Below are 8,102 nucleotides of genomic sequence, written 5' to 3'. Positions count from 1 at the left end.
AAAACACAGATGCCAAAGACATAAACTGCCAAATTCAAGATCTTATGTAGGAAATGTTTAAAAGAAAGATAGGTAAGAAAATATAAAAAGATATTGTATCTCACCAAGATTAAGACTTTTTGATTCTGTACTTGCTTTTTTTTAAAATTGAAGTATAGTTGATTTACACGATTATATTAGTTTCAGGTGTACAACATAGTGATTAACATTTTTATAGATTATACTCCATTTAAAGTTATTACAAAATATTGGCTATGTTCCCTGTGCTGTACAATATAACCTTGTAGCTTATTTTATACATAATAGTTTGTATTTCTTAATCCTCTACCCCCGTCTCTCCCCACTGGTAATCACTAATTTGTTCTCTATAACTGTGAGTCTGTTTTGTTATATTCGTTCATTTATTTTTCAGATTCCACATATAAATGATAACATACAGTATTTGTCTTTCTCTGTTTCAATTATTTCACTAAGCATAATATATTCCAGGTCCATATATGTTGTTGCAAATGGCACAATTTCATTCTTTTTTATGGCCAAGTGATATCCCATTGTATATATATACCACAACTTCTTTATCCACACAGCTGTTGATGGACAATTAGGTTGCTTCCATAACTCGGTTACTGCAAATAATGCTGCTTTGAACACTGGAGTGCATATGTCTTTTCAAATTAGTGTTTTCCTTTTACATACCCAGGAGTGGAATTGCTGGATCATATGGTATCTCTAGTTTTTAGTTTTTTGAGGAACTTACATACTGTTTTCCATAGTGGCTGCACCAATTTACATTCCCACCGACAGCATAGGAGGGTTCCCTTTTCTCCACATCCTCACCAACACTTGTTTGTAGACTTTTTAATGATAGCCATGACATGTGTGAGGTGATATCTCACTGGGTTTTGATTTGCATTTCCCTAATGATTAGCAACGCTGAACATCTTTTCTTGTGCCTGTTGACCATCTGTATGTCTTCTTTGGAAAAATGTCTATTCGGGTCTTCTGCCCATTTTTTAATTGGGCTATTGGGTTTTTCTGATGCTAAGTTGTATGAGCTATTTATATATATTGGATATTAACTCCTTGTTGGTCATATCATTTGCAAATATTTTCTCCCATTCAGTAGGTTGTCTTTTCTTTGTTGATGGGTTCCTTTGCTGTGCAAAAGCTTTTAGTCTAATTAGGCCCCATTTGTTTATTTTTGCTTTTATTTCTTTTGCCTTAGGAAACAGATCCAAAAGAATATTGCTACACTTTATGTCAAATGGTGTTCTGCTTTTGTTTTCCTCTAGGAGTTCTAAGGCTTCAAGTTTTATATTTAGGTCTTTAACCCATTTTGAGTTTATTTTTACATATCGTGTGAGGAAATGTTCTAATCTCATTGTTTTACATGTAGCTGTCCAGTTTTCCCAGCACCACTTGTTGAAGTGATTATCTTTTCTCCGTTATATATTCTTGCCTCCTTTGTCAAAGACTAATTGAACATAAGTGTGTGGGTTTATTTCTGGGCTCTCTATTCTGTCCCATTGATCTGTGAGTCTGTTTTTGTGCAAGTACCATACTGTTTTGATTACTGTAGATTTGTAGTACAGTCTGAAGTCAGGAAGCTTAACACCTACAGCTTTGTTCTTTTTTTCTCAAGATTGCTTTGGGTATTCAGAGTCTTTTGTGGTCCCATATATATTTTAGGATTATTTGTTCTACTGTGAAAAATGTCATGAATATTTTAAACAGGGATTGCATTAAATCTGTAGATTGCTTTGGGTAGTATGGGTATGTTAACAAAATTATTCCAATCCATGAACATGGGATACCTTTCCATTTCTTTGTATCATCTTCAATTTCCTTCATCAATGTTTCATAGTTTTCAGGGACTTCCCTGGCAGTCCAGTGGTTAAGACTCCATGCTTCCAATGCAGGGGATGCAGTTTCAATTCCTGGTCAGGGAACTAAGATCCCACATGCCCTCACACATGGCCTAAAAAAAAAAGTTTTCAGAGCACAGGTCTTTCACCTCCTTGGTTATGTTTATTATTAGGTATTTTATTCTTTTGATGTGATTTTAAATAGAATTGATTTCTTGCTTTCTCTTTCTGAAAGTTCATTACTAGTGGCTAGAAAAACAACAGATTTCTGTATAGTAATCTTGTATCTTGCAACTTTAATGAATTCATTTATTACTTCTGACACAGTTTGGTGGAGACTTTAGGGTTTTCTACATATATAGTATCACATCATCTGCAAATAGAGACAGTTTTACTTCTTCCCTTCCAATTTGGATGACTTTTCTTTTTCTTGTTTGCTGTGGCTAGGACTTCCAATACTATGTTAAATTAAAGTGGCGAGAGTGGACATTCTTGTCTTATTCCAGATTTGAGAGGAAAAGCTTTCAGCTTTTCACTATTGAGAATGATGTTAGCTATGAGTTTGTCATAAATGCCCTTTATTATGTTGAGGTATGTTCCCTATATACCAACTTCAATGAGAGGTTTTTTTATTGTGATTGGATGGTGAATTTTGTCAAATGCTTTTACTGAGTCTATTGAGATGATCATGTGATTTTTTTAGCCTTCCTTTTGTCAAGGTGGTGTATCACACTGATTGATTTGCAAATATTGAACCATCCTTGCAGCCCTGGAATAAATCCTACCTGATCATTGTGTATGATCCTTTTTATATATTGTTGGATTTGGTTTGCTAATATTTTGTTGAGAATTTTTGCATCTATGTTCAGCAGAGATACTGGCTTGTGATTTTGTTTTTTTTCTGTAGTGTCTTTGTCTGGTTTTGGTAACAGAGTAATACAAGCCTCATAGAAATGAATTGGGGGGTGTTCCCTCCTCTTCAACTTTTTTGGAATAGTTTGAGAAGTATAGGTATTAGTGCTTCTTTATGTGTTTGATAGAATTCCCCTGTGAAGTCTTCCAGTCCTGGATTTTTGTTTGCTGGAAGTTTTTAAAATTACAAATTCAATTTCACTAGTGATTGGTCTGTTCAGATTGTCTATTTCTTCCTGATTCAGTCTTGGAAGACTGTATGCTTAAAGAAATGTGTCCATTTCTTCTAGCTTGTCCAATTTGTTGGTGTATAACTGTTCATAGTATTCTCTTACGATTTTTTGTAGCTCTGTGGTACCAGCTGTTATTTCTCCTCTTTCACTTCTTATTTTATTTGGGTCCTCCATTTTTTTCTTGATGGGCCTGGCTAAAGACTTATCAATTTTGTTTTGTTTTGTTTTTCAAAAAAACAGCTCTTGGCTTCATTGATCTTTTCCATTGGTTTTTTTTTGGGGGGGGGGGCTCTTTTTCATTTCCTTGTTGATCTTTTTTTTTTTTTTTTTTTGCGGTACGTGGGCCTCTCACTGTTGTGGCCTCTCCTGTTGTGGAGCACAGGCTCCGGACGCACAGGCTCAGCAGCCATGGCTCACGGGCCTGGCCGCTCCACGGCATGTGGGATCTTCCCGTACCAGGGCAAGAACCCGTGTCCCCTGCATTGGCAGGCGGACTCTCAACCACTGCGTCACCAGGGAAGCCCTCCTTGTTGATCTTTACTATTTCCTTCCTTCTACTGACTTTGGGCTTTGTTTGTTCTTCTTTTCTAATTCCTTTTTCTAATTCCTTTAGATTCCTTTAGGTTAGGTTGTTTGAGATTTTTCTTGTTTCCTGAGGTAGACCTGTATCGCTATAAGCTTCCCTTTATAGACCTGTTTTTGCTGTGTCCCATAGATTTTGGAAAGTTGTGCTTTATTTTGTCTCAAGGTATTTTCTGATTTTCTTTTTATTTCTTCATTGACCCATTGGTTTTTTAGTAGCTTGTTGTTTAGTCTCCATGTGTTTGGGGTTTTCCCCCATTTTTCTTACTGTAGCTGATCTCTAGTTTCATACTGTTGTGGTCAGAAAAAATGCTTGATATAATTTCTATCCTCTTAAATTTGTTGAGACTTGTGTTGTGGCCTAGCATATGACCTACCTTGGAGAACGTTCCATGTGCACTTGAAAAGAACGTGTATTCTGCTGGTTTGGGGTGGAATATCCTATAGATATCTATTAAGTCCAACTGATCTAATGTATCACTTAATACTACTGTTTCCTTGTTGATTTTCTGTCTGGATGATCTGTCCACTGATGTAAGTGGGGTGTTAAAGTCACCTATTATTAATGTTAATTTCTCCCTTTACATCTGTTAACATTTGCTTTATATATTTTGGTGCTCCTATGTAAGGTGCATACATGTTAACAAATGTTATATCCTCTTATTGTATTGATCCCTTTATCAATATATAATGACCTTATTTGTCTTTTGTTATAGACTTTGTTTTAAAGTCTATCTTATCTTACAAAAACAGAAACATAGATCAATGGAAGAAGATAGAAAGCCCAGAGATAAACTCACGCACCTATGGTCAACTAATCTATGACAAAGGAGGCAAGGATATACAATGGAGAAAAGACAGTCTCTTCAATAAGTGGTGCTTGGAAAACTGGACAGCTACATGTAAAAGAATGGAATTAGAACACTCCCTAACACCAAACACAAAAATAAACTCAAAATGGATTAGAGACCTAAATGTAAGACCAGACACTATAAAACACTTAGAGGAAAACATAGGAAGAACACCCTTTGACATAAATCACAGCAAGATCTTTTTTGATCTACCTCCTAGAGTAATGGAAATAAAAACAAAAATAAACAAATGGGACCTAATGAAACTCAAAAGCTTTTGCACAGCAAAGGAAACCATAAACAAGACAAAAAGACAACCCTCAGAATGGGAGAAAATATTTGCAAATGAATCAACGGACAAAGGATTAATCTCCAAAATATATAAACAGCTCATGCAGCTCAATATTTAAAAAACAAACAACCCAATCCAAAAATGGGCAGAAGACCTAAATAGACATTTCTCCAAAGAAGACATACAGATGGCCAAGAAGCACATGAAAAGCTGCTCAACATCACTAATTATTAGAGAAATGCAAACCAAAACTACAATGAGATACCACCTCATACCAGTTAGAATGGGCATCATCAGAAAATCTACAAACAACAAATGCTGGACAGGGTGTGGAGAAATGGGAACCCTCTTGCACTGTTGGTGGGGGTGTAAATTGATACAGCCACTGTGGAGAACAGTATGGATGTTCCTTAAAAAATTAAAAATAGAATTATCATATGATCCAGCAATCCCACTACTGGGCATATACCCAGAGAAAACCATAATTCAAAAAGACACATGCACCCCAATGTTCATTGCAGCACTATTTACAACAGCCAGGTCATGGAAGCAACCTAAATGCCCATTGACAGACAAATGGATAAAGAAGATGTGGTACATATATATAATGGAATATTACTCAGCCATAAAAAGGAACGAAATTGGGTCATTTGTTGAGACGTGGATGGATCTAGAGACTGTCATACAGAGTGAAGTAAGTCAGAAAGAGAAAAACAAATATCGTATATTAACGTATGTATGTGGAACCTAGAAAAATGGTACAGATGAACCGGTTTGCAGGGCAGAACTTGAGACACAGACGTAGAGAACAAATGTACGGGCACCAAGGGGGGAAAGCCACAGTGGGGTGGGGATGGTGGTGTGATGAATTGGGCAATTGGGATTGACATGTATACACTAATGTGTATAAAATTGATGACTAATAAAAACCTACTGTATAAAAAAGTAAATAAAGTAAAATTCAAAAATTAAAGTCTATCTTGTCTTGTATGAGTATTGCTACCGCAGCTTTCTTGTCATTTCTACTTGCATGAAATATTCTTTTCCATACGCTCACTTTAATTCCATGTGTGTCTTTAGCTCTAAAGTGAGTATCTTGTAAGCAGCATATACATGGGTCTTACTGTTTTATCCAATTAGGCATTCTATGTCTTTTGATTGGAACATTTGGTCCACGGACATTTAAATATACTTATTTCCATTTTGTTACTTGTTTTCTGGTTGTTTTGTAGTTCTGTTTTCTTCTTTTTTAGTTTCTTCCCTTGTGGTTTGATTATTTGCTTTAGTGGTATGCTTGTTCTTTTTTCTCTAGCTTTTGTGTATCTATTGTAGGTTTTTGATTTGCAGTTACCATGGAGTTCATATGCTGACCTATATCTACCTGTTTTAATTAAACTGGTAGTCATTAAGTTCACACACATTCTAAAAGACTTACATTTTTTTACTCCCCACCCCTGCATTTTTGTATTTTTGATGTCATATTTTACATATTCATGTTTATCCCTTTTTTGTAGTTATAGTTGACTTTACAATTTTTTTACCTTTTAATCTTTGTACTAGGTTAAAGTGATTCACAGCCTTTACTATGTATTTGCCTTTACTAATTGGATTTTTCCTTTCCTATAAATTCTTACTTATTGTTGTAGCCTTCTTTTCCACTTATAGAAAATCCTTCAACATTTCTTTTAGGGTTGGTTTAGTGTTGATGAATTCTTTTCATTTTTTCACTTGTCTAATAAGTTCTTTATCTATCTTCCAATTCTGAATTATAACCTTACTCAGTAGAGTATCCAAAGTTTCAGGCTTTTTCCCTTCAGCACTTTAAATAAATCATGCCACTCCCCTCTGGCCTGCAAAGTTTCTGCAGAAAAATCAGCTGATGGCCTTATGGGAGCTCCCTTTTAAGTGACTCTTGTTTTTCTCTTATTGCCTTTAGAATTCTAACTTTTTGCCATTTTAATTATGTCTTATTGTGGGTCTCTTTGTGTTCATATCTTTTGGGGGACTCTGTGCTTCCTATATCTTGATATCTATTTCCTTCTTCAGTTTCAGGAATTTTTCAGCCACGGTTTAATCAAGTTACATTTTCAGTACATTTTTCTCTCTCTTCTGAGATGCCTATAATGTGACTATTAGTATACTTGGTGTTTTCCCACAGGTCCCTTAATCTGTTCTCATTTTTTTTCTTTTTGCTGTTCTGATTGGGTGATTTCCCTTATTCTATCTTCCAGATCACTTATGTGTCCTTCTGTATCACTTTAGTCTGCTGTTCATTTCTTCAAGTGTGTTTTTCATTTGTTATTGTATTCTTCAGTTCTGACTGGTTCTTTTTTACATTTCTACTTCCTTATTAAAATTCTCACTGTGTTCATCTATTCTTTTGCCTAATTCAGTTAGCATTTATTACTAATGCTTTTAACTCTTTACCTGATAAATTATCGTTTTCATTAGTTTTTTCAGGGTTTTTTCTTTTTCTTGTTCTTTCATTTGAAAAAAAAAATGCCTCTTTCTCATTTTGCTTAACTTTCTCTTTTGAAATTAGGTGAACCAGTTACCTATCCCAGTCTTGCAAGGGTGTCCTTGTGTGGGAGCATGCCTATACTGTCTGCATGTGCCCAGTGGCTTTCCTGGGAGAGCTGGACCTGAAGTGATCATGAGTCACATCTTACCCCAGGGTGTGCTGGCAGCTATCACCTTGGTGGGAGGTGGGGCTGGAGATGGAGGGGTTAGAGTCAGAGCCAGGTGTGAGCCAGGGCATCTCCTCTGCTCAATGACCAACATCATTCTATTGGGGTCAGGGGCAGGTCCCAAACTGCTGGAACGAAAGGCCTGAGGGTCAGGTCTGAGCTGGTTCTGTTCCTTCTAAGTCTGTGCTTTCCCCCTCCCAGCATCAGTACCCTTTACCCCAGAGGGGAGCAGTGCTGGAGCAAGAGGGACTCAAGTGAGTGATGGGAGTTGGTGACTGGTGCAGGCCAGGGTGCACACTGGGGCAGTCCCAGCACACCAGAGTTCCACACCACTCCCGATCTGTTGCCCCCATAAATGCCAGTAATGCCTGCCCTCACCCTATATGGGTGCTGTGCTGGGTCTGAGCCACTCCATCCCCAACTGTGTACTCTCCTCAGAAACAGCAGCCTTCACCCTAGTGGGAAGCTGCACTGCAGAGCAAGAGGAGCTGGAGCAGGTGCTTGGCATCGGCCGGGGCATGCACTGAGTGGTCGAGGGAAACCAGCCTAAGTCCCAGGCAGTTTCAATCTACGTCTTCTGCCCTGTTTCAGGAGTAAGCAAGCATGTGCATGCTCTTCGTGAGCCAAGTCTAGTTTCCTAACAGTTCTATTGTTAGTCCCACTGGTTTTCACACCAGCTA

This window comes from Stenella coeruleoalba (assembly GCF_951394435.1).
Source record: "Stenella coeruleoalba genome assembly, chromosome: 3".
In the NCBI taxonomy this organism is placed as follows: domain Eukaryota; kingdom Metazoa; phylum Chordata; class Mammalia; order Artiodactyla; family Delphinidae; genus Stenella; species Stenella coeruleoalba.
Note: the sequence above shows the minus strand (reverse complement) of the source record.